Source organism: Sturnira hondurensis, unplaced genomic scaffold (assembly GCF_014824575.4).
Source record: "Sturnira hondurensis isolate 20B ecotype Veracruz unplaced genomic scaffold, ASM1482457v3 Scaffold0008992, whole genome shotgun sequence".
Taxonomy (NCBI): domain Eukaryota; kingdom Metazoa; phylum Chordata; class Mammalia; order Chiroptera; family Phyllostomidae; genus Sturnira; species Sturnira hondurensis.
In genome coordinates, this window is record NW_028081623.1 from 2,511,266 (window position 1) to 2,529,944 (window position 18,679).

The 18,679-nt window shown below is 38.4% G+C and overlaps 1 pseudogene; it reads right to left on the bottom strand.

The window, feature by feature from the left end:
* Positions 1–624: 624 nt before the first annotated feature.
* On the bottom strand, positions 625–1,108 carry LOC118993980 (SUZ domain-containing protein 1-like; annotated as a pseudogene).
* Between the last annotated feature and the right edge of the window lie 17,571 nt (positions 1,109–18,679).

An 18,679-nucleotide genomic window follows, 5' to 3' on the forward strand; every position in this document is an offset into this window, starting at 1 on the left:
CTTTTCTGGGCAACACTAGGAATACAGAAGCTAAGCTCATCAAAAACCTACTGGTTAATGAATGTTTGTAGTAAATTTCCCAATAAACATTTTTAAGTAGACTACCAAGCTACCCTTTCTTAATTAAAGACTCATTAACATGCTAAAACCCCTCCCATACACTTTTCCTTGCAAATCAGATCTTTGTATAAACAAAAATAGGAAGAAAAAAAAGGATAGTTCCCAAATGTAACTTGCTTTTAAGTGATGATGAAGACATGCACTCAGGGATGGTTATATGGGAATTCTCATTTGTTTTGAAATCCCAAGTTAATGAGCATGATAAACTGTTATTGCTGGCGCTGGCTTTACCCCAAATAGCCAAGTGGCACTGTCTGACTCTCTACTCTTAAATCCTTTTCCTTTCTATTGACTTGGAACAGCCCTTGTAGAGGTGCCAATCACAGTGGGAAGAGGGGGGAAGATAGAGGTCACAGTGCATTGGGTTCAAGGTCACAGTGGGTGGAGCAAAGGGGATCAGAGTGCAAGTAAATCAGGTCCTTCCCTCTGCTCTAGTTCACCTGTCTGCCACAGGAGTGCAACCCATGGTGGATGACCCAGGAGGTGATGATGGTGGCAGCACTATCATCCTTTCTTGTTCACATTTATCAGGCACTGTCTGAAGCCTTGTGACCCATCAGGACCCAAAGGATGTCTGATCACATCATTGGACTGTCTGCTGTCTTCCAATTGGGAGATCCTGGTTGGCCTGTCCAGGATGGGTTTCTCTTGCTCTTCCTGGGGCTGGTGCTGCCTAGGATTCTGTTATAGGCTTCATGGTGGTACTCTGCCTCCCTCTGTGCTAGGGACTCGACAGGAAGGGCTAGTTTGCTGGTGGAGTTGGGGCTGCTGACTGCTCTGTTACTGGCTGGCTTCTAGAGGGTGTGGATCTTTGGAGGGTGGGGGAGTAGGAAGGCTATCATCCTCAATCACAATGGGCACTTTGGGAGGAGATTTGGATTTGCTGCTCTCCTTTTGTGTGATCTTCAGTGGTTGTTTCTAGCCATTTGCCTACTTCCCCATTGTCTGCCACCTCCTCCCAGCTCTCAGTGACCTCCTTACCTTCCATTTTACTGGCTGCTTTCCCTTGAATTATCATTTCATACTGGGTCTGGTTGCTTCTTTCATTCTTTGGGTGCTGGTGACTTTGGACAACTTTTCTCAGGAATTATGAATGAGAAAAAGGAAGAGGAAAGAAGAGAACAAACACAAAGGCTGATGGAGCAGTTGTGACATGGAGGAGATGCTAAGGAGGAAAAAATAAGTTTTTGCTATGTTTTATATCTTTTAAATAGTAATAATTAGGAGAACATTAATTATGACTGAAATGTGAAAAATGAAAATTTCTACACAAATAGTGATCTCTGTTAATTTATCCACATGAACTAAAAATTTAAAATAAAGATAGTAGAAGGTCATTAAGTAGAAGTTACATGTTGGTAGTGTCATTAGTGAGTACCAAAAAGAGATTATAGGTTTTTCTCCACAATTATTTCTCTAATGGAAAAAATTATACTTTGTCAATGTCACAGAACAACTAGAACTGAGACTTATGCTTTATAATGTACATAGCCAATTTTATGTTCACTACTTCTAGCATATTTCTTGCCATTATATCGTCTCCAAGTGGAAAATTGAGCAGTGTAGGCGGTGGTGGCAAAGAAATAATCATGTCAACTTTGGAGTTCTGAGCTTGATGTGTATGAAAGGGACTTGAACAAGCAGAAAAGCAAACAATGTTTTTGGATAGATGAAAACATTAGTGTAAAGATATCTTATTTCCCCCAGATTATCATAAATAATTATAAGATAAAAAATATAGAGTTATTGTTGAAACTAGACAAGCTCAATTCTAACATTCACATGAAGGAAATAGATGTTTAGGAATAACAAAAAAGTTTGAAGAAGGAGGATAATAAAAAGAATTAGACATATGAGTTATTAAATGTATTTTAATGCTACAGAAATAAATTTTAAAAAATTAAAAATTTTTGTACTTGTATAAGATGAGACAGAACTATGGAACAGAATTAGAAATTCAGAAATACATATGAGAATTCATAATGAAGATGGCATTTCTAATAAGTAGTTATCTGGTTTAAGAAATTTAATTCTCAGTGATTAATATTTATAGTAAAAACATATCATAAAAATATTATAATAAACAATGATATAATTATTTTTCACCTTGGAAATTAAGATCCAGAAGCCTAAAATCTATCCAACAAAGCTAAGTACATTTAACATTAATATTGCTAATTAATTTTTATAATTAAAGTATCTGAACAAACAAAATGGGAGAAAAAGAACTGGTGCAAAACTCTAAGAGCTGTTTAAAAAATACATACAGAGCTCATTTAAATCAATAAGAAAAAAACTGGGAACTCAAGAGACTATTGGACAAAGGCAATAAACTGGTTTAACCCAACCTCTAAAACCCGCACAGCCAAGTACACCAGAGTTGTGGGCCAGAACCCAAGGGAAAAAGTTTCAACAGGATCATATCTTTCCTGAGATCAAGCAGGGGAAGGGTAAGGAGATGTCACTGGACATTTAGCATATTATTATTTACCTTTGACGAAGGAGTTTAGGTGGTATGATGGTGAGTGGAGGTTGGATTCCAATGTGCTGGTGAATGTAAGTGAAGAGAGGAACGTAGACCACTGTCAATGATTTTAGAAATTTGGAAGGATGGAGAGAAATTATAGGAGAATAAGAGGGAGGAATTGTTAATACAAGTTTTTTGTTTTTGGTTATTAGGACAAGAACAATTAAACATATTTGCAGACTGAGAGAGTCCCTGGAGCAAAAGAAGCTGGACATTTAAAAAAACAATGGATAATTAATGAAGCAAGAAGCCAGAGGAGAGAAGTAGGAAAATCTTTTCCCTTTAGGTGAAAATGAAGATGACATAATTTTAAAGCTCTAGTTCAATAAGCACATTCATGCTTTAACATTAAGAGATACAGCTAATTAGGTACTCCTGCTATGTTCCCATAGCACCCTCTACCCCATCCATTCCCCTCTTTCCTTTTTATTACTGCGATGATTTACAAGCTTATCTCTTCAGCCTTCTGCATCCCCCTATTGAGGGAAGAACTTCATTACATGAGAAATTAATGAGAATTTTTAATGTAGTTCAAGCCCTTAGCAAGTAGTTGCCCAATTTATGGAGCTAGGTTTTATGAGTGATATGAAGCTATAAAGGCTATGGGAGGAGTCAACCTGCCGCGGTCCAGCCACAGCCCATCTAAGGGTCCTCAGGTGAGAGTAGGCGTCGGCGCTGGGTAACAGGCAACTACACAGCTCAAAGGCAGGTGAAGCACTGTTCCGTTTATTGCAAGTACAAGCTGATTTTTTATATTTTCATTTTTGGCATAGATTAACATTTACAGGTGTACAGCATGATCAGTTAAGCAGAAAAAATCAATACAAAGGTAACCAGGAAAATACGAAAGTTCCCATAGTTTCAGTTATGTTAAACAAAAGTTATTTTGACCAGGAAAACCATTAATCAGACAATTTGAAATAGTTCTATGTATACAGTTTGAATGTCTTATTGTTTATTAAAGTTCTCAGAAATTGTCATTGGCAACAGGTACGTTAGACTGAGCAGAGGTTAGGAAATACACTATAAGCCTTTGTAATATCTAACTTAGCTATCTATCTTGCTGTCTAAAATGTTTTTTGTATACTGAGGACTCTGACTCCTTGGTAGTTGTTTCTAAATGCTTAGTTTGTAATAGCTAACCAGCTTCTTCTGTTTTTATGCCTGTCTAATTCTAACTGATATATATTCCTATTCGAGGTAAAGGAGGGGCTGTTATTCTAACAAATCTTTGACAATCAGGGGCTATTTTCTAAAGGGGTTTTTTGCTATTCTATGAGGCAGTTCTGTGGGAAAACATATTTTTCCCTGAACTGTTCTTTCTTGGGTGGCTTTCACAGGAACAAATAAGTAAAGTACGATGCCTTAATTCAGCCAGGGTGATATTACTTAGGACTTGAGCCAACTGTTTTTTTTTCTCTGAGAGTGGTCATTAATTCTAGGAGATTCCAAATTATCAGACGTGCAAAGGTTAGAATACTAAGAAACAGTGAGAATAAAAGGAACACCATATATCCACTAATGCCATGTCCGTCCTGCTGGAAAACGCTTCTGTGAAGCTGTCATCTCCAAGCCGTGACTGTGTCAGCCGACCTGGTTAGCATCGGACGTGGCATCAACCAGAACAATGCAGCTTGAGAAAGTAGAACTCATGTAAGATAAAAAGAAATTCTAAAAACCACACCCCCCTCCATCCCCCAAAAAGAATTTCAATAATAAAATATGAGAAAGGAAGGTGAGAAAACAAGAAAAAAATGACATTATGTTAACAATTACTAAGATAAAGTCTTCAACTGCAGGAAGTTAATGGACTAAAATGGTTGATCCCTCAGGAAATATCTTCCAAATTATTAAAAATATTGCCCTTTATCCCAGCAAGGAGATTCTTCCCCTTCTTCGGTGGAAGATACATAAAGTTAATTGCTATAACTCTACACACATGGTTTTATAACATTGAAATCAGTTTAAAGAAATATTGTAACAGGGTACAGCCAAGTCCCCCCTCCCCAAAGGGGATTTGTAATGGGGTCCAGAACTCAGGGTGTCCAGGAAATATTAAAAATGTAGGATGTCCTTACCTCCAGTCTGGACTGGGGGATGGGACACATGGAATAGGGCTATTGAGAGTTATTTTGCATATCAATTGTTTTGCAAATGACCACAAAATTGGTTATTTAACTTATCTATAACTTTTGGTTAGTTTCATAGATATGTTAAGTAGCTCTGGCCAAGCTTTTAGCCAGGGAGATGGGCGTGACTTTGATCTATGAGGTAGCTTGGAGACAACTGCCCCTGGTTACAGAGCCTGTGTGAGATGGTTGGCTCCACACCACAGGGCCATGCCTACCTGGACTTATTATGGCAGTCCAGAAAAGCTGGAAAAACATGAGAATGCTGGCAGGTGCAGCTGATTGTGGGAGGAGTCAGAAACAGGCATGAGGAGGTAGATAGGTGCCAGGATTTAAACCCAGCCATGGCAACCATGCTGGTTGGAATCACATGGTTTTGGTGGGGTGTGGAACCACACGGTTTTGTGTGGAACCATGCAGTTTTGGGGGAACCATGTGGTTTTGGGGATCCCTTTGCCATGTGGCTTAGGAAGCAGGAAAGCAAGATGTAGCAGTGATGCAGGGCTCTCACTTACCAGTTTGTGATAGGGAACTTCAGAGTTGGAAAATTTTAGTTTAAGTAATAGCTAATAAGCTTAGTAATCAATGCATGTAAGAGCTATTGTTCAAGGAACTGAATGTATGACCCTCCCAGACTTCAAGAGACCAGAAGCAGTTCTACCGTTGTGCCTCAGGAGGACTGAAAGCAACTCAAGATGGTATTTGAGCCATTGTGCTCCAGAGTGAGATGACCATCATCCAGGACACAGCTAAAGACCACTACCCAGGATAAGAATATTGCAGTTTTTTTTAATCCAATCAACTTTTCCCTGAATTCCAAGCTCCTTGCCTACCTTTTGCTTTGTTCTTCTTATAAAAAGGGCCATTTTAAAATGGAACTTAAGATGGTCTGTTAGGGTATGAACCTGCTGTCTTAGATCGCCAGCCATCTGATAAAGCACCTGTAAAAATTCAATCCCTGTCTCTGCTTATTGAGTTCAGTATGTGATAGATAGCACAAATATGGGTTTTTTCCCATTTTTATATGGAATAATGCAGGAGAGACATTATGGGAAGGAAAGGGCTGAAAGGATTCTTCCTGGCAGGCCATGAGAAGGTGCTACAAAAGTTTGGATTAAGAACTGGATATCCCAGCAACAAAACTGATGGTGCTGGGAACCTCAGGAGATCTGCCTGCTGAGTACAGGTTACTGGGAAGAACCAGGGCCTAGTTGAGCCACAAACTTCTATTTTTTTTTCCTGAGATACGGTACCCCTGACTGGGCAAAGGGAGAAAGGAAGGACTGTGTGTTTGTGGGTGTTTTAAGGGACTTTGGGATTTTAACAAAAACATTAAGTCATTACTCTAAGTCTGTATAACTTTTGAATAAATAGTTCCTTTCCTTTTCACCAAACTCTGGCCTAGAGAGCCATAAATTCCTGGTGGTAGGTAAGGTGAACCTAGTACAGGAGGACCCTGGGAGAGGGGGGCTGCATTCAATAACAGTATCTCGTCCCCCCCCACCCTGCCCCAGGTCTGTTCTGTAACATCATGGTTCCCATTTATTCTTTAGTTGTATGACTAATTTTATAGATGGGGAAATAGGCCCAGGACAAGCATGAGAGGTGGCTATTTGATGACTTATAGTTGCCTATGCTGGTAAATGTGATTTAATTTTTTATTGCTTTGATTAATTTTTTCTTGTCTTTGAGTAAAATGGATGGGAAATCTAAAGTTGAACCAAGCAAGCCCCTTTTATGTTCTGCTGTTATGAATGGGTGAACATGTGTACAATGCGGGTGTGTGTCCATGTGGAAGAAACAGGTATGGTTACCTCTTGCTACCACAGTTCTCCCATGTCTACCTTGCTTTCTGACATAAGGCAGTTGGTTAAAGACAAGCGTAGTATCTTTTAAAAGCCATGATTTTTAAGAACTAGCAGGTCCATTTAACAGTGAATTATATCCACAAAAGGTGACAAGATTCATAATTGAAAAAGATAATATAATAATGAAACATGAGAAATAACGAGGAAATAAGTAGAAAGCCTGAAAAAACACTTTAGGACAAAATAGAAACCTATTGATTATTTGAAAATAATTATAATCCAGATCAGCTCTCATGGAAGCCCAACGCATTAGATTCTAAAATGATTGATATGATCCCTGTTTTTATTATTCATTGAGGAAAAATGCTCTATTACAAACAGATGTGATTGAATAGTAAATTCTGATGCTTTGCAATGCTTGATTTTTAACTGATCTTATTTTTACCCTAATATTAATGAGTTCTGAAAACCTTGTGCTATATAAATAAAAATGTAATCAATGCTACCTTTTCATAAAAACATCATATACTAAGTAATTAATCATTTTAGAAAAATATTAGTAAAATTTAAAAGCTAAAAAAAAATACAGAGTTGACCTCCAGAGACAGGTGGGAAACAGAGAAAGAGGAACAGAGACAGAGAAATCAAAACACAGCAATAAACAGATGCAGATACCAATGTGACTTTGGGGCTTAGGAAGCAAGGAGCTTGAGTTTTAGTTGTCACAAGGAGAAAAGAGATAGGACCTGAGATGGAGGTGAGCAGGGGAGTGAGAACTAACTTATTCTTTAAAGCCCATGACCTCTAAGAATAATCTTTATTGTCTCTACCTGTATCCAGGAGAAATCTAGTACCTATTAGAGTGATTATTCATTATTAGGTAAGGAAAATCAGTGACTGTTATTAAATAGATCCTTAATTTCCAGGGGAGAGGACACTACTTCGATTATATAGTCTTCACATTAAGGGTACTTCTCCAAGTAAGGTTGTATTTGTCCTATGAAGAAACTGATCAAGTCTTTTTTCTCCTACCAGCCTCCCTTCTTTCTTCTCTCTCTTCCATTCTTTCTTTCTTTTTAATCCCTTAAGTGCTACAAGCTTGAACACAATTCACGATTAAAATCAAGTGTGGAGATAGTGATGGTTTCACACCTAGCAGTTTAAGAAACAGTAGTAGTGGTTCCAGTAGAAGTTTAGAAACCAGAAGAAAATTAATATTAAGAATTGGTATAGGACTTATTAAAACCCTAGTGTATGAACATGTCCATAATTCAAGTTTCTCTCTCTCTCTCACACACACATACACAAACCACTATGAGAGAGTGTTATCAAAAAAATAGAAGAAATTTTACCACAGAAGCTAGAAATATCAGAATAATTCAAAATACCTTAAACATTATATTTAAGTTGATTTAGGGACATTCCTGTGCCTCTTCCCACTGGGGACCAATCCTCTGCCTGCTGACCTCCTGTATACCCACTTATGGAGGTACCAGTGCAGCAGAAAGTGGGGGTAAGGTCTAGAGATGTGGCTGTGAAATTGGGCCAGAAGAGAGCAGGAGTATTCTCTGGGACACTGGCTAGATCTGTAGATGATTCTATTGTAGTGCTATCAGATGACACTACAGCAATGGTTCACAACGGGCAGAAAGCTGAACAGCAGGTGGAATTCCCACACACTCTCTCAGAAGTGAGGTTGGTTTCTCTGGTAAAAAAAGGTTACCAATGAATAATAGATGTTTCAATTATCTTTTTCTGGCTGACTAGTTTTAAAATGCACAGTACCTTTGTAATTTTTTTGCACCAGATGATGTTAATGAACCTGGTGTCCTAGAGAGTACTGGAGGTCTTGTAGCCCTCTCGTTATGAGATATTTTGGAGTGAGTATTGTTGTGGTGTTACTATTAGAAATGACTGATAGAGAATGTGTTAGCAAAATGTAAAAATATTCATGTAAAATATTTTACATGTAAAATAAATATTCGTGTAAAATAATTGTGTATAGATATATTACATGTATAAATATATTTTACATTCATATACATGTAAAAATATTTTCTCACACTTTAAACTTGATGTATGCCAAAGCATCAAAAAATCACATTGTTATGTTGGAAATGTCTGCAAAAATATGTGGTTTATCAGGATTCCTGTCACAACATCAGTGTGGCAGTGATGTTTATGCAAGAAATAATTTAGGCCATACAGCAATGAGTGAAAGAAACTGGAGCTACCAAGCAGCTAAGTCAGTAATGCTCTAGGAGAGACTGTGACTTACTATCACATACTCACTTTGGAGAACTTATTTTGTTTTAATTTTGACATTTTAAAATTTCCAGAGATAAGGCTAGCAACAAAATAATAGTGGCTCCTGAAGAAAAATTTCTAGAGGTCATTCCATATGAATAGACTCCTTCAATACCACTTTCAGGAGTTTTTGAAGTATTATTTTGAATAACTCCAAAGGCTGTGATGATTGTGCTATGGCTACACTTAGCAATGTAAACTGTAAGGCTGATACATTTAACATTCATCATGGGAGGATGGAGGGAAGATGGTGACAGCGTAGGACAGAGCAGATTCCATTTTCCCCATACACATGGGAGAAAATCCTGGCCGATCTATGGAGAACAGCACAAACAGCCAACAGTTCCCCAGCATATATGAAAAGAAGAGACCAGAAATCATAATGGACACTGAAAAACCAGATGGTAAGAAGACAGCTGCAGGTCAGTAGTGTCTCAAGGACTGGAGCAAAGACAGGAGCAGCAGTGACCTTGGCCAGCGCCCAGTGCCTGGTGCATCTACCATGGACTCTTCTGGAGACCGGGGCCTGGTGAAGGGTCCTTGGGAGAGAGCTGGGTCATCGACTCTCTCCCTCCCCAGCCAAGTAAGGTTGGGCAACACCAGGGAGAGACCTGTTTGCTTGAGTTTACAGAGAGGATGATAAGGACAAAGGGCCGTGTTCATCTGCGGACTCTGCGGTCACCAGCTCAGGAGAATTGAGAGGCGAAGTGAGGGGCTCTGACTCCAATAGTCACTGGTCTGGCTGGGGGATTATGCTGTGCTGAGAGGCAGCCTTTCTCAAGGAGAAATTTGATGGAAAGAAAACTGAAGGATTCTCGTGCGACAACCACTTGGCCTGCTCCCCATGTAGCCTGGCAGCAATCCAGAGGTTGGGCAGAAGCCCTTGAGTTCCCCCACAGAACTGGGAAGGTCCATGCCAGATCCATCGGGACCCAGGCAGCCTGGCTGGTGTGCGCACCTGCACCCCAGCCCACAGTCAGGACCCCCAGGAAAAGTGCTCTGAAAAGGACCTAGATCCCCTTCGTGGGACGTTGGGGAGCAGCTTAAGGTTAGCTCTTGGGAGAACCTTGCAAAAAGACCACATGAATTGCCTCTCAGCCTGCTGCAGCCAGAAAAACCGGTTTGGCCAGTTTGAAACCAACAAGAGATGTGTTTTTTTTTTTAAGTAATCTTTTATCTTTTTAATTTTATTATTGTTTTATCTTTCAATACCTTTTTTCTCTCTTTTCTTTTTTCTTATTTTATTCACTCTTCCTTTCTTCCCAAACTTATCACTTTTTCCTCCCTTCTCCTGCCTTTTTTCTCTTTTACCCACAAGTGGCACAAACAACTTGAAACTGCGAAAAGACCAGAGTTGGACCAAAAGAGGGGACAGAGACAATAGAGACAGAGAGACAAATTCCACTTTGCTATAGCAGAGAAGCCACAGTTGCTGCATATTTGTATTATTATTTTTATCATTATTCTCACTTTTTATATTTTAATAGTATCTTTGTATTTCTCTTCTTTCTATATAGGCTTCTTTGCCTTGGCTGTTTATATTGTATCATTTGACAGGTTTCCACTCTTCTCTCCTCCACAGTGTATTGCTAATTTTCTATACTTCACGCCACTTATCTTCATTTAGCACACTACCCAAAGTTCTATACCCCCTATTCATGTTATCCAGATCACATAGATTCTATCATATGATTGTCGCTCTAATATTATTATAAATATTAGCTGTTCTATACAACTGTAAATACTTTACAACACATCTCCCAGATCTTAGCCCACTTCATAGTTTCCTGAACTCTATTACTGTAGTGGTTAACTAATTGCTCACACACTATACCTATTTACTATCCTTTACTCTCACCTTACCACAGAATCTGACCTCCCACAACCTCACTGCTTTCTGGACCCAACTCACAAGCCCTCCCTCCCCAACAAGAGACTTATCTTTTGTCTATCCTTTCTTAAAAGTGGCAAGTTGGACTGAAGATTATGTTTAACATTATATATAGCCTAAAGATATTCTATCTCTTCTCTAATGGCTGTGACTATAAATAACATAAAATACTCTCCTGCTGTCATTAACCATTTTGCCTCCCCCTCCAACTGATCACATACACCCAAAAAGGAGTAGGTGGAAGTGGAGAACACGAGAATAACCAAAAGAGCCTGCACCACTGAATCTCACAGGTATTCTACCATAGAAGTTAACACCAAAAACCAAGGGAGTCAAAACAGATCACTTTAAGAAGCTGAGGCTAACAAGAAGAGTCTCACAAACAATAAGAAGACAAAGAAAAAGTCCCCAAATGAAAGCAAAAGAGGGAGCCTCAGAAAGAATGTTAGATGAAATAGAGGCAGGTCAACTATCAGATATTGAATTCGAAGCACTGGTTATCAGGAAGTTCAAAGAGCTCACAATGAGCTACCAGAAACTACAGGGGAGCTACAATGAACTCACTGAAAACTATAACAACATGAAAAAGAAAATAGAAACTATTAGCAAGGGCCAAGCGGGAAAGAAGAATACAATTTCTGAACTGAAGAACACAGTAGAAGGAATCAAAAGCAGGATCGATGAAGCAGAAGATCAGATCAGTGAGTTGGAGGACAATGTAGAAAAAAACACCCAGAAAGAGCAAGAAAGGGAAAAGAGGTTCAGAAAGAACAAAAAGGGATTCAGAGAAATGCAAGACAATATGAAACATAATAATATCTGAATAATAGGGATACCAGAATGAGAAGAAGAACAAGGGATAGATAACCTATTTGAAAAAGTAATGAGAAAAAACTTCCCTAATTTGATAAGAGAAAAAGTCACACAAATCCAGGAATCACAGAGAGTCCCATTCAAGAGGAACCCAAAGAGGTCCACTTCAAGACACATCACCATTAAAATGGCAAAATTCCAAGACAAAGAGAATCTTAAAGGCAGAAAGGGAGAAAAAGGAAGTAACATACAAGGGAGCCCCCAAAAGGTTAGTTACTTCCTTCTCAATGGAAATGCTCCAAGCAAGAAGAGAATGGCAAGAAATATCCCAAGTAACAAGAACCAGAGGCCTAACACAAAAACCACATGATCATATCAATAGATGCAGAAAAAGCTTTTGATAAGGTACAACACCCATTTATGATAAAGGTACTCAGCAAAGTGGGAATAGAGAGAGCATTCCTCAATATAATAAAGGCCATATATGAAAAAACTACAGCCAACATCATACTCAATGGACAAAAACTAAAAGCTTTTCCACTAAGATCGGGACCAAGACAAGGTTGTCCACTTTCACCACTTCTATTCAATATAGTATTAGAAGTTCTAGCCACAGCAATCAGACAAGAAAAGGAAATAAAAGGCATCCAAATCGGAAAGGAGAAAACAAAACTGTCCTTGTTTGCAGATGACATGATAGTGTACATGGAAAATCCTATAGACTCTACCCCAAAACTGCTTGAACTAATAAATGAATTTGGCAAAACAGTGGGTTATAAAGTCAATATCCAGAAATCAAAGGCATTTTTGTATACTAACAATGAAACAGCAGAAGCAGAAATCAAGAAAAAATCCCATTCAATATAGGAAAAACAAAAATAAAATATCTGGGAATAAACCTAACCAAGGAGGTTAAAGACTTGTATGCAGAAAATTACACAACACTGAAGACAGAAATCAAGGAAGACACAAACAAATGGAAAGATATACTGTGTTCATGGATTGGAAGAATTAACATCATCAAAATGTCCATACTACCCAAAGCAATTTACAGATTTAATGCAATACCTATTAAAGTGCCGATGGCATATTTCACAGACATAGAACAAACACTTCAAAAATTTATATGGAACTATAAAAGACCACGAATAGCAGCTGCAATTTTGAGAAAGAAGAGCAAAGTAGGAGGGATTACAATACCTGATATCAAACTATACTACAAGGCCACTGTAATCAAAACAGCCTGGTACTGGCATAAAAACAGGCACATAGACCAATAGAATAGAACAGAGAACCCTGAAATAAACCCAAACCTCTACAGTCAATTAATATTCTACAAAGGGGGCAGTAACATAAAATGGAGTAAAGATAGCCTCTTCAACAAATGGTGTTGGGAAAACTGGACAGCCACATGCAAAAAAATGAAACTTGAGCACCAACTTACACCATACACCAAAATAAATTCAAGGTGGATAAAAGACTTAAATATAAGCCAGGAAACCATTAAAGCCCTAGAGGAGAGCATTGGCAGGAAAATCTCAGATATTCCACGCAGCAATATTTTTACTGATACGTCCCCTAGAGCAAGGGATATAAAGGAAAGAATACACAAATGAGATCTCATCAAAATTAAAAGCTTCTGCATGGCTAAGGAAAACAGTATCAAGATACAAAGAGAAGCAACTGTTTGGAAAAACATATTTGCCAATGATACCTCAGACAAAGGTTTAATCTCCAAAATATACAAAGAACTCACTCGACTCCACTCAAAGAAGACAAGCAACCGATTAAAAAATGGGCAGAGGACTTGAACAGACATTTCTCCAAGGAGGACATACAGAGGACCAGACATATGAAAAGATGCTCTGTATTGCTAGCTATCAGAGAGATGCAAATTAAAACCACAATGAGGTACCACTTTACATCAGTCAGAATGGCCATCATAAACAAAGCAACAAACAAGAAGTGCTGGAGAGGTTGTGGAGAAAAGGGGACCCTAGTTCACTGTTGGTGGGATTGCAGACTGGTACAAACATTATGGAAAACAGTATGGAATTTTCTCAGAAATCTAAAAATGAATATGCCTTTTGACCCAGCAATTTCACTGCTAGGATTACATCCTAAGAACCCTGAAACACCAATCCAAAAGAGCCTATGTACCCCAATGTTCACAGCAGCACAATTTACAATAGCCAAGAGTTGGAAGCAACCTAGGTGTCCATCAGTAAATGAATGGTTAAAAAAACTATTGTACATTTACACAATGGAATTCTATGCAGCAGAAAGAAAGAAGGAGCTCCTACCCTTTGCAACAGCATGGCTGGAACTGGAAAGCATTATGCTGAGTGAAATAAGCCAGGCAATGAAAGACAAATACCATATAATCTCACCTTTAACAGGAACCTAAACAACAAAACAAACAAGCAAGCAAAATATAACCAAAGACCCTGAAATAGAGAACCGGCCTACGAAACCAGAAAAGAGATGGGAAAAAGGGGAAGGATTCACAGGAACAAGTATAAAGGACACATGGACAAAAGCTAACAGGGGTGGAAATGGGAGGGAGGTGGAGAGCATTGGGGCGGGGTGGGCTGGGATGGGAGTAAAAGACAGAAAACTGTACTTGAACGATAATTAGAGGGGAGAGGGGAGGGAATTTCAGGGGAAATAAGGGAGGGATTTAGAGGAACTTATATAAAGGATACATGGACAACAACTGAGAAGGGTGGAAATGGGAGGGAGGGGGGAGCATGGGGGGTGGGATGGGATGGGAGTAATATACAGAAAACTATACTTGAAAAATAATTAAATAAAAATATTGGGGGGAAAATTAAAAAAATAAAAAAGTAAAATATAAAAAATGTAAAAAATGGACCTCGGCCAAGATGGAGGCATAGGTGGAAACACTGTGCCTCCTTGCAAAACTAAGTTTAGAAAGCAACAAAGTTTTAGTAACAAAAATGCAGCCAAAACACAGAAAATTGAACTGTATGGAAATCCGACAAGGAACCATTCAGTCAGACTGGTAAGAGGGGTGGAGTCAGCGGTGGAGCCAGGTCTGGCAGGAAAGATTGTCCCATACTGACCCAGGAGTGAAGGCGGTGACAACTGGCAGATCCCAGGGTTGGGGTGGCAATGGGCGGACCCAGTGAGTGCGGCAGGGTGGCTGCCTGACCATGGTCACACATTCGCGTGCAGATAAACCAAGTGAAGGAGTGAACAGTGAGACAGACCGCTCAGACTAGGGTCCCAGAAAGGGAATTAGAGCCTGAAAGCACCAATTGGAAAGACTTTCAGGGTCAGGGTGCTGGGAGAAGCTCCCAGACTCACAGAGAGTTCATTGGAGAGACCCACAGGGTCTTGGAGGGCACACAAGCCCACACACACAGGAACCAGCACCAGAATGGCCCAATTTGCTTGTGAGAAGCTGCAGAAGAGACAGAAATCTGAGAGAGAGCAAATGGTGGAGCAAAGCACAATTTTTTCCCTCTCTGACCCTGCCCCCACATACAGCATCACAACCTAGTAACTGGATTGCCCCACCCTGGTGAACACCTAGGAATATGCCCCTCATACATAACAGGTGCAAACAGACCAAAATATGGCTCAAGAACAGTTCAAAGCCCCAGAGCCTATATTTCTAAGTGACCAAGAGATAGCCAACCTAGCAGATGCACAGTTCAAAATACTGCTGATCAGGATGCTCACAGAATTGGTTGATTTTAGCCACAAATTAGAGGAACACATGAAGGCTAAACTGATTGAAATGAAGGGAAATACACAGAAAACCAATAGTGATGGAAAGGAAACTGGGACTCAAATCAAGGGAGTAAACCAGAAGGAAGAAAAGATGACCAAACAGAATAGAATGAAGAAACAAGAATTCAAAAAAATGAGGAGAGGCTTAGGAACTTCCAGGACATCTTTAAACGTACCAACGTCCAAATTATAGGGGTACCAGAAGGGGAAGAGGAACAGCCACGAGTGGAAAACTCATTTGAACAAATAATAAAGGAGAACTTCCCCAGTCTGGCAAAGGAAATAGACTTTCAGGAAATCCAGGACCCTCAGAGAGTCCCAAAGAAGTTGGACCCAAGAAGGAACACACCAAGGCACATCATAATTACATCAGCCAAGATAAAAATGAAGGAGAGAATCCTAGAAGCAGCAAGAGCTAAGGGGACAGTCACCTACAAAGGAGTTCCCATCAGACTGTCAGCTGACTTCTCAAAAGAGACCTTACAGGCAAGAAGGGGCTGGAAAGAAGTATTCCAAGTCATGAAATCCAAAGACCTACAGCCAAGATTGCTCTATCCAGCAAAGCTTTCATTTAGAATGGAAGGGCAGATAAAGTGCTTCTCAGATACGGTCAAATTCAAGGAGTTCATCATCACCGAGCCCTTATTATATGAAATGTTAAAGGGACTTATCTAAAAAAAAGAAGATAAAAATATGAACAGTGAAAGGACAGCAAACTCACAGTTATTAACGACCACACCTAAAACAAAAGCAAACCAAGAGGACAGCTAAATCAGGAGGGGAAACATAGAAATGGAGATCACATGGAGGGTTAGCAACAGGGGAGTGGGAGGAGGAGAAGAGGGGAGAAGGTACAGAGAATAAGTATCATAGATGTTAGGTAGAAAATAGACAGGGGAGAGGGCAGGAATACTATGGGAAATACAGAATCTAAAGAACTTGTGACACATGGACATGAATGAAAGTGGGGGGAATGGTGGGGAGGGGTAAGCAGGGTAGAGGGGAGTGAAGGGGGGGAATAGGACAACTGTAATCGCATAATCAATAAAATATATTTAAAAAATAAAAAATAAATTCATCATGGATCGACACTATTTTAAGGAGAACCGTTGGAAGCGCTGTGGTCTCATCAGATTCATTAAAATTTATTGTGAAGTCCAATTTTATTACAATAGCTGTAAATGGGATAAAAGGTACAAGTTTTATGTTGCAGTGTGAGGTTTCTAGGTATATAACTGATAAAATCGACAAGGTCATTTGTTTAAATGGAAGAGAACATGAGCACGGTGCTCTAACAGATAATGTTTAATATGATGTTATTCAGAAAAATTTGCTTTCACTTGAGTCACAGTTGAGGTCCTTGAATCAAATGAGTCTTTGTGCACAGCAGTGCTCTCCAGTGGAGCTCTCTGTGATGATTAAATATTCTACATCTATCTGCATGGCCCAATACACCAGCCACCAGTCACATGTGTCTCCTGAGCTCTTAAACTGTAGCTAGCATATTCCAGGAACTGAGTTCTTAATTTAACATATTTATGTTTGTTGTTGAATTTAAACATCCAAAAGTGACTAATAATTAAAAGATGATAATATACTAATAATAATTAATATATTAATAATTAATATATTCTTAGATAGTGCAAGTCTGAAGCATTGACCTATAGTGGATCTTTAGAATTCATAAAATGCAAGGGTGGAGTTCAAACTTCATTTGCTGTTGCAGGTGTGACTTTGTGATTACTAAAAACATCTTTGAGAAGGATAAAATAATGTATTATCATTTGTTGACAGAATTAATGATGACTGAAGATTAAAATGGTGATATGGATTTTTAAATAGCTGACATCAAAAAGGGAATAGCTGTAATACGGCTCAATACTGAATTGCCCGGGACACCAATAAAAATTTAATGGAGGCCATTCAATAAGCTTCAGTGGTGAAGAAGAAGATATAACAGGTAATGAACATACAAGTTAAAGTCTCAAGCACCTAGAGAATAAAACAGGCCCATTGTAGAAACTGCTCAGATTCCATTATCAAAAATGATCCAAGTTTTTGGAACCGGGAAGTGTAATTTTTTGAATTTCAAGTAAAAAGGGAAGTAATTATTCTTCAGTCAGATGAAGCAACTTTTTCTATATTTGCATCAATGTATAGTGCCATGAATAAAATAAGAGACTTCATTCCTAAAATACACAAAAGTAATCAGAGCTGACACTAGATTCTGAAGCAATTCATACTGCACAATAACTGACATCAGAGCAATAACAAAGCTACATCCATGCATTATTGCAGAAATTCAAATATCCAGCTTGATCAGTCAAAGCTTAAATAATCCCACTGCTCCATACTTAGAAATTGGCCAAGAAATAGAGTAGATTTTCAATGTTATTTGGCTGATGAGAGAATGAGTTTGACACCCCCGCTCTAAATGATAGAGGCAGTATTTAATAGAAAAGGTGATTCCATACTTATTATTTAATTTTTCTTTACCATTGTTTCTTAAATACTTATAGGGTAGGATTCACCACACCGACAAAGACCACAATATTTCAAAAGTGCCTTCTAAGTGTGTAGATTTATATCCACCACAAATATGTAGGTGCTAATATTTTATTAAAAGTGTATAAAGAATTAAAATATAATTGAAAAAATTTTAAGACCTAAGCAACATGAAAACAGTACATCAAAATATTTGAAACAATGATGATTTCTATAAATGAAAATAAGTAGTCACTAATTAAAAATAAACAATGGGTGGATTAGAGAACACAGTAAGTATTTGAAAAAAAAGTGTTAAAATTGGAAAATAGACCCAAGGAAATTTTGGAGAGATTAATGCAGACAAATAAAGGGATGAAAACTATGAAAGGAAAGTTAAGATAGGTTGACAACAAATTGTCTTTGAAATGGTGCATCTTCATCTGCAGCTCAATACAATATTCTCAGATATAGGCCAGAAGAAAAAAAATGATCTAGTAATTCAACATTTCAAAAGAGAAGAGGAAATAAGCTACTCTGAACAAGAGTGAGTAGTAAAAACAACCAGCAAAATTAGATCTTGAAGGACCAAGATATACTAATGATCAGAAGTGGATTAGAAAATAAATTCTACGAGAAAGTTTAAGAAAATAGAAATATGAAGTTACAAAATAGGCAAGTGATAAAATGTAAAACAATAAAGTAAATCTGAGAAACAAACCAGAAATTCAGAAGTAAAAAATAAAATTATGGGAAGTACAATCTAAAGAGATTATTTAGAATTCAACAAAGATGCTCAAAGGGAAGGAAAATAGAAAAGATAAGTTAGGAGATAAGTAGG